At 54.3% G+C, this 6,773-nt stretch overlaps 2 non-coding genes across 2 annotated transcripts; both read right to left on the reverse strand.

Annotated features, from left to right (window-relative positions):
- Positions 1-3,610: 3,610 nt before the first annotated feature.
- Positions 3,611-3,683, reverse strand: TRNAF-GAA (transfer RNA phenylalanine (anticodon GAA)). Its single transcript has one exon. It is a non-coding gene; the product is annotated as a tRNA-Phe (tRNA).
- A 923-nt stretch (positions 3,684-4,606) lies between these two features.
- On the reverse strand, positions 4,607-4,688 carry TRNAL-UAA (transfer RNA leucine (anticodon UAA)). The gene has a single exon. It is a non-coding gene; the product is annotated as a tRNA-Leu (tRNA).
- Positions 4,689-6,773: the final 2,085 nt, after the last annotated feature.

Here is a 6,773-nt window from a genome sequence, read left to right on the forward strand (position 1 = left end):
AAAAGCAGCAAAGAGTCATGTGGCACTTTTTAGACTAACAGACATATTGGAGCATGAGCTTTTGTGGGTGAATCCCCACTTCGTTGGATGCATCAGTGTTTGCCTTTTCCAAAGAAGTGCCTGGAGTGCCTTTTTTTATGTGACCCCGTGGCCTAATGGATAAGGCATCTGATTTCGGATCAGGGGATTGAGAGTTTGAGTCCCTTCGTGGTTGTGCTTGTGCAGCTTTACCTTTGGGCTAAAAGTCCTGCTCCCTTCAGGGCTGAAACCTCTTCTTGGCTGCTCAGGCCAATGCTCTGGCTTCAGCTAGAGCCCTGGGAAGGAGTTGGGGGGAATGGGCATCACAAAGGCTGGGGCAGGAGCCCCAGGTGCTTCCAGTGTAGCCTTTGCCCTTCCTGCCTTGCCAAAGAAAATGGGCGGCTGCCCAGGCTAGTGTGTAGAGCAGTTTCCCTCTTCCAAATGTGCGCCAGTCTCTGTGTTTGAGGTGGTTTGCTACATGGAGCCTGGGTGTTTCTCTGCTTCTCGCCAGCTGGAGAAAAGCCTCTTGGGGTAAAATCTCCTGCCCCATAGCAAAAGTGAGCACCTTGAGTGGGAATGGTAAGAGGCCCCACCAGGGGGGCTGGCCCTGCTTTCCTACCCTCTTCGATAACGGCCACAGAGCATCAGCAGCTGCCTCGCATGCTGGTCTGTGGGTGGCCTTCAGTGGGTGTTTGGCATGGCAGGGAGCAGGCTGGCTGAGTGTTTTTGTGCCTGTCTGAAGGCCACACATAGGCATGGTCCTGCCCTCCTCTTGCCCTGTCCTCGGTTGTTGTGTGGCTTTTAAGCCTTCCCTTGGAGCTGTCAGCGCCAGCCGCCTCTGCTCTAGGTTCCCAGAGGAGGAGAGGTCTGCTGGGCTCCAGCCTGGGAAGCCTGGCCCTGGCACTCCTTCCTTTAAATGCCATGTGGGCAAGAGGAAGAGCTGCAGCTACAGGGACCAAAGTTGTGGACATCAGATGAAGCAGCAAGAAACCAAACCATCAGGTCAGCCCGCATGAATCTCTAGCCAGACTGTTAAGTTCTAGGACCCCACCCTATAGCGGCCAGCTGGACCAAAGACCTATCTCCAGTGGGCATCAGTGACCCATGAGGAGGAAAAAAAACCTTGCTGAAGTTTACCCAGGTAGAAAGTAACTATACACACTGAGCTCCAAGACTTTGCAGCAAACTACAATATCTGCAGGAGGTCCCACTGAGTTTTGAACTCAGATTCCAGGATTTAAAGTCCTGAGTGCTGCCCATTACACCATGGAACCTGCTCCCATTTTGTTTTCTAGACCCCTGTGTCTCTCGGCTGACTGGTTTGCACCCTGCACTTATTGCTTCCCACCAGCGGCTTCCTCTCGCAGGACTCTCTCTCCTCCTCCAGCGACTGTTGTCCTGCACTATGGGATCTGCGGGTCCTGCCCTGAGTCCCCACATCCCCCTGCTTGGTCTCCATTCCCTGCAGGCTGCAAAAATGTCAGGGGAGGACGCCCCTCCCTTCACTCGGTGCTCCCGCTCATATCGGCCAGCTGCAGCCTCATCTCATGGAACTCGGGCAGCTGTCACTTGATCCGGTTGTACAGTCACAGGATCACTGGCTCCTCAGCCTGGATGCTCTTGTGGAAATCCCACAGGCAACACTGCAGGACTTGGCACCATTGGTTTCTTTGGTATTGCAGTGTTTGCCTGACCGCTGGAACATAGCCGCCAACTCCTCCCTCACCGACTTCCGTCAATCCCTCTGGTTGCCATAGAACCCTCTGATGCTTTCCTGTTCTGCCAACACCGCCAGGCCTCACCCCCCTGCTCCTTTATCTTGCAAGCTCTGGATGTTTAGCTTCCAATGTCCTCTGCCCTGGGTCAGGGACAGGGACAGCTCCAGGCACCAGCGCAGCAAGTGCATGCCTGGGACAGCAAGCTGCAGGGAACGGCCTGCCAGTCACTGTGAGGGTGGCAGTCAGGCTGCCTTCAGCAGCATGACTGCAGGAGGTCCTCTGGTAATGTGGATGTTGCCTCTCTCCTGATTCCTGAGGAAAGGAACCTTTCCAGGAAATGGCCATGGATTCTGGGAATCTGCATGTGTCTGGTGGAGAAGCACCAGGAATCATTTGGCTCCTGGCACACAAGGCAATTTAAAACTGGGTACCTAGACAGGGGCTTGAACCCTGGATCCTCAGATTAAGAGCTTGATGTGCTACCAACTGAGCTAGTTGAGATCATCTTCCCCATTCACCACAAGAGCGAGCAGATAGGCAAAAGAGAGGCAAAAAATGTCCCCAGAACCCCTCCTCTTTTTCTGCACAGCCGCTGACTGTCAGCAGGATTACTCCTCCTCCTCCCTTCTGTGCCTCAGTGTGACTAAATCTCCACACCTAGACAGCCGGTCCATCCGCTGCACCCCAATCCCCCATGCCTGAGCCTCCCTTCCAAAGCCCTGCACCTGGCTCCATAGAATTAAGTCTCACGTGTTGCTGGGAACTCGACTTCTTGTGCCCAGAGAGTCTCAGCCCCCATCAGTAGATGACCTGAGAAACACAGTGTCTGCCTTTTCCAAAGAAGTGCTTGGAGGGTCATTTCTTATGTTACCATGTGGCCTAACGGATAAGGCGTCTGAGTGTGGATCAGAAGATTGAGGGTTTGAGTCTCTAGGTGGTTGTATTTCTCCAGTTTTACTATTGTACTGAACGTCCTGCTCCCTTCAGGGCTGGAACCTCTTCTTGGCTGCTCAGGCCAATGCTCTGGCTTCAGCTAGAGCCTGGGAAGGAGTTGGGGGTTGGGTGTCACAAAGGCTGCGGCAGGAGCCCCAGGTACTTCCAGTCCAGCCTTTTCCCTTCCTGACTTACCAAAGAAAGTGGGCGGCAGCCTGGGCTAGCGTGTGCACCTGTCCCTGTGCTGGAGGGTACTTGCTACATAGCGTCTTGGGAGCCTGGGTGTTTCTCTGCTTCTTGCCAGCTTGGGAAAAGCCTCTTGGGGTAAAATCTCCTGGCCCACAGCAAAAGTGAATACCTTGAGTGGGACCAGTCAGAGGCCCCGCCATGGGGGCTGGCCCTGGGCCCTGCTTTCCTACTATATCTGATGTTGGCTACAGAGCATCAGCAGCCGCTCTGCATGCTGGTGACCTTCAGTGGGTGTTTGGCATGGCAGGGAGCAGCCTGGCTGGGTGTTTTTGTGCCTGTCTGAAGGCCACACCTAGATATGGTCCTGCCCTCAGTTGCTCTGTGGCTTTTAAGCCTTCCCTTGGAGCTGTCAGCACCAGCTGTCCAGAGGAGGAGGGGTGTGTGGGGTCACTTTTACAGATGCCCCTTCCTTGGTACTGCTCTTGCTCAGCTGCACAGAAGAGTTTTCATCCCCAACCCCTGCTTAGCAGCCCTCTAGCACCATTCCTGAGGCTGCCCTGCCTCACTTTCTTCCCACCTTGTTGGGAAAGACAGCTCTCATCATTAAAGGTCAGATGGGCCAACTAGGGGCAAGTAAGCCCCTTCTGTGTTTTCCTACTGCAGATCCCAAGGTCAGGAACTCATCTTGGGTGGAGACACTGCTGTGCTCCCAGAGGGCAAGCCATCTCTGCCCAAAGCATAATGACAGGGACTGCCAAAGCCCAGGATTGAACCAGGGACCTTTAGATCTTCAGTCTAACGCTCTCCCAACTGAGCTACTTTGGCAGTTGCATGACAGTATTTTGGCCTGTTGCTTCTCTATCTGGGATGTTTTTGTCAGCAGTCGCACACAAAAAGGACAGGAAAAGAATGGCTGCTTCACACCTCCACTGGAGGAACCCGGCGCCCTTAGCTGTGGTGAGTAAGAAGTGTCTGTTAGCTGACAGGGCCTGTCCCCCAGGAGCTGGAACAGTAGCTGCCACCTCACCCTTGGCTCCAGGCTGTGAGAAATGCTCATTGCCTGGCTGCATGGGCGGATGTTGCTCCGTGCTCTGGAGAGCGTCTGTATAGGTCTTTCAACCCCCCGTCTTCAATGAGACAGTCTGGTAAGGTCTCAAGTGTCCCCTCCGGCCTGGCAGCTGAGAGTCTGTGCAGACATCAACCCCCCTGCCAGCCCCAGAGCCAGCAGCAGCGCCAGGCCCCCCCAGCACCACAGGGGCACTCAATGCACTTGCTGTGGGGAAATGGCTCCTTAGTGTCCAGCTGCTAGAGTGAGAGTCAGGAGAGAGCAGTGTCTGGCTCACCTTGGGGGAGAGAAGAGACCTGATGAGTGCTGATCTCCCTCAGCCTCCCCCGCAGTGCTGGTCAGTTGTATTGTCACTGTGATAGTCAGTGCTTCCCTTCAGGGCCGGCCCTAGAGGTATCCGGGGCAAATCCCATGGAGTCACTGACTTGGATCCTTTCACACACTGGAGAGAGGAGCAGAACCAGGGTTATGGCTGATCTATGGGGCACTAGGTGAGTGGCAGAGGCTACAGGCACTGAGAGTTTGCCTGACACCTCAGGGACACAGGGGGTGGTGGTGTCCCAGGCATCTCTATGAAAGGAGCAGAAGAGGATTTACTTGGGGTGGGGAGAGACTTGAGAGTGTCTCAGGGGGTTGTACACAGGGAATTGCTCGGATAAGATACTGGCTAAAACACAGGCTTCGCTGTGAGCAGGATTTGAACCGGCGCCGAGGAATCCTATTGGATTTTAACTCCAACACCTTAACCACTCAGCCATCACAGCTGAAGTGTAAAGGTGCCCCAATGCCAGAGAAACTGGTAAAGAATCACAATGACCAGGTGTGAAGTCATCTGAACTACAGAATTCCCACCGCAAACCTGGCTCCCAAAGCACAGGGGGGATTTGGGTTTGTTCTCTTTGCTTAGCCATGTGCAGTCGCACAGAGAGCGCGTTTAAAAGTCTCCCCTCCCACAGAGCGGGAATAGGAAATTATTCTCAACTTGAAGCCTGATGCAAATGAGGATGTCCGGACCACAGGGCTAGGGACTGACCTTTGCTATAGAAACTAGTGACACACGGAACCAGGCTAAGGAAAATGTTTCCTGGAGTCAATACTGGATTAGCAGCAGTATTGTGCAGAGAAATGTCTCACAAGAGGAGACAGCACATTGGTGGTTTGGTAGCAGAAGTCACAGCTACAGCAGGGGAGGTCTAGCTTTGGTTTCTGGCCAACAGAGGAAGGAGTTTTATTATCTCCAAATTTCAGTAGAAAAATTCAGACCCAAACTGTGTGTGGTGGGAGTTTCTCTGGTTTCATTTGTTTTTCTCATTTGAAATGACCTTGATCATTTTTCTGGGAAAACTATTTGGACAAGGCAAAGGAAGAGTTAGAACAATTACAAATCTCCATGGGAGTAAAGAGGGTCTCTCAGCACCAGGGGATGGGTGGAGATTTTCATGGAAGGGAGTTGAGGAGATAAATGAGAGGCTTTTGCTCCAGCAAAGGGAGCGGCTTGGGAGTTTCATTTTTACCAAGTGAATCCCCCCCCACACACACACTGCTTCCCTGCTGCTGCTACCCCAGCTCAAATCTCACTGACACCCCCAGCATGTGACCTACAGCTTTCTCCTGACAAAGCCCTTATCTATCAGAAACAAAATCCCCTCATCTGCCCCTTCTCCCAGCTCAGCCCTCTGCCCCCAGAGCCCAGGACAACCCTGACCTAGCCATGCCGGGGGGCTGGGCTTAATCTTCAAGGTCGAGCGCAAAATCTTCAGCCGGGGATGTTTCGCTCCCTTCCCACCTCGGCCCAAGCGGCAAGGGGGAAATGGATGAGACACGCTGGCTGGAAGACACCTCTCTCCCACTTCTCTATAGCCTTCTGTGACGTTATTAATATGAACTGGGACCGTAGGGATCATTGTTGCCACCACTGTTATATATGTGCAGCAAATATTGTGCAAAGGTTGTCGTGTGAGGTGTGTATGACAAGGTTATGATTTGCTGGTTATAATTATGCTGGCTGTGCATTCCATGTTTGTATTTGAAGTTATGAATATGGGCTATGTACTTGTATCTCAAATGTATTTGATTCCAAGTAGCCTCAGTGTCATCGGCCCCCAAGTCCTTCAGGAGTCCATAGCAAAGAGACCCCTCCACCCACAATCCTGGACTCCCTGGGAGGTGCCTCCCACACTCCCCACCAACCCAATGGCGCATCAAGGATTAAAGTGGCAGCATCTGGTGTCAGTGGGGTTCAGTGGCTCAGGCCAGACACCTGAGCTGGGGACCCACCCGCATAGCACTGCTCGAGAGCCTGGTCCCGGGGTGTTCTCAGCTCCTTCCTTACCCCTCCGAGCCCAGCCTGGCTCCTCACCTGGAATAAAGCAGAAGCGTCCGTCGGCCTCACTGCTGTCCAAGTTCCAGGTGCTGCTGTTGTCCCACAGGAAGCGGGCCGAGCTGCTGGGGCTGGGAGAGGGATCCTCCACCTCCTGCCCTGGGAAGGCTGGAAGGTCCCCACTGACCGGGCAGGGCGATGCCTCCTGCTGGAAATCGAGGCTGGGCTCCTGGGGCTGCTGCTGCCCACACAACAAGCCCCAGAACCACCCTGCCCGGTTCTGCACCAGGGCTGGGTCCTGCTTGCCCAGCTGCATCCTGGCCCAGCTCCATTTTGGCCTTGACAGTGCCTCTCCCACCTCGGCGCCTGCACCGGGAGCAGGTTTCCTCTTCCAGAAGGCTGGGCACTTCCACCTCCTGGCCCGGCCGCGAGCTCCTTCCCCGCCATTGGGGACTGTTGGGCCGCTCAGCTCCTGGGGAAGATGGCAGCTGCTTTCCACAGGCTCTGGGGCCGCCTGCAGAGCCTTCTT

Source organism: Gopherus flavomarginatus, chromosome 6 (genome assembly GCF_025201925.1).
Source record: "Gopherus flavomarginatus isolate rGopFla2 chromosome 6, rGopFla2.mat.asm, whole genome shotgun sequence".
NCBI lineage: Eukaryota > Metazoa > Chordata > Testudines > Testudinidae > Gopherus > Gopherus flavomarginatus.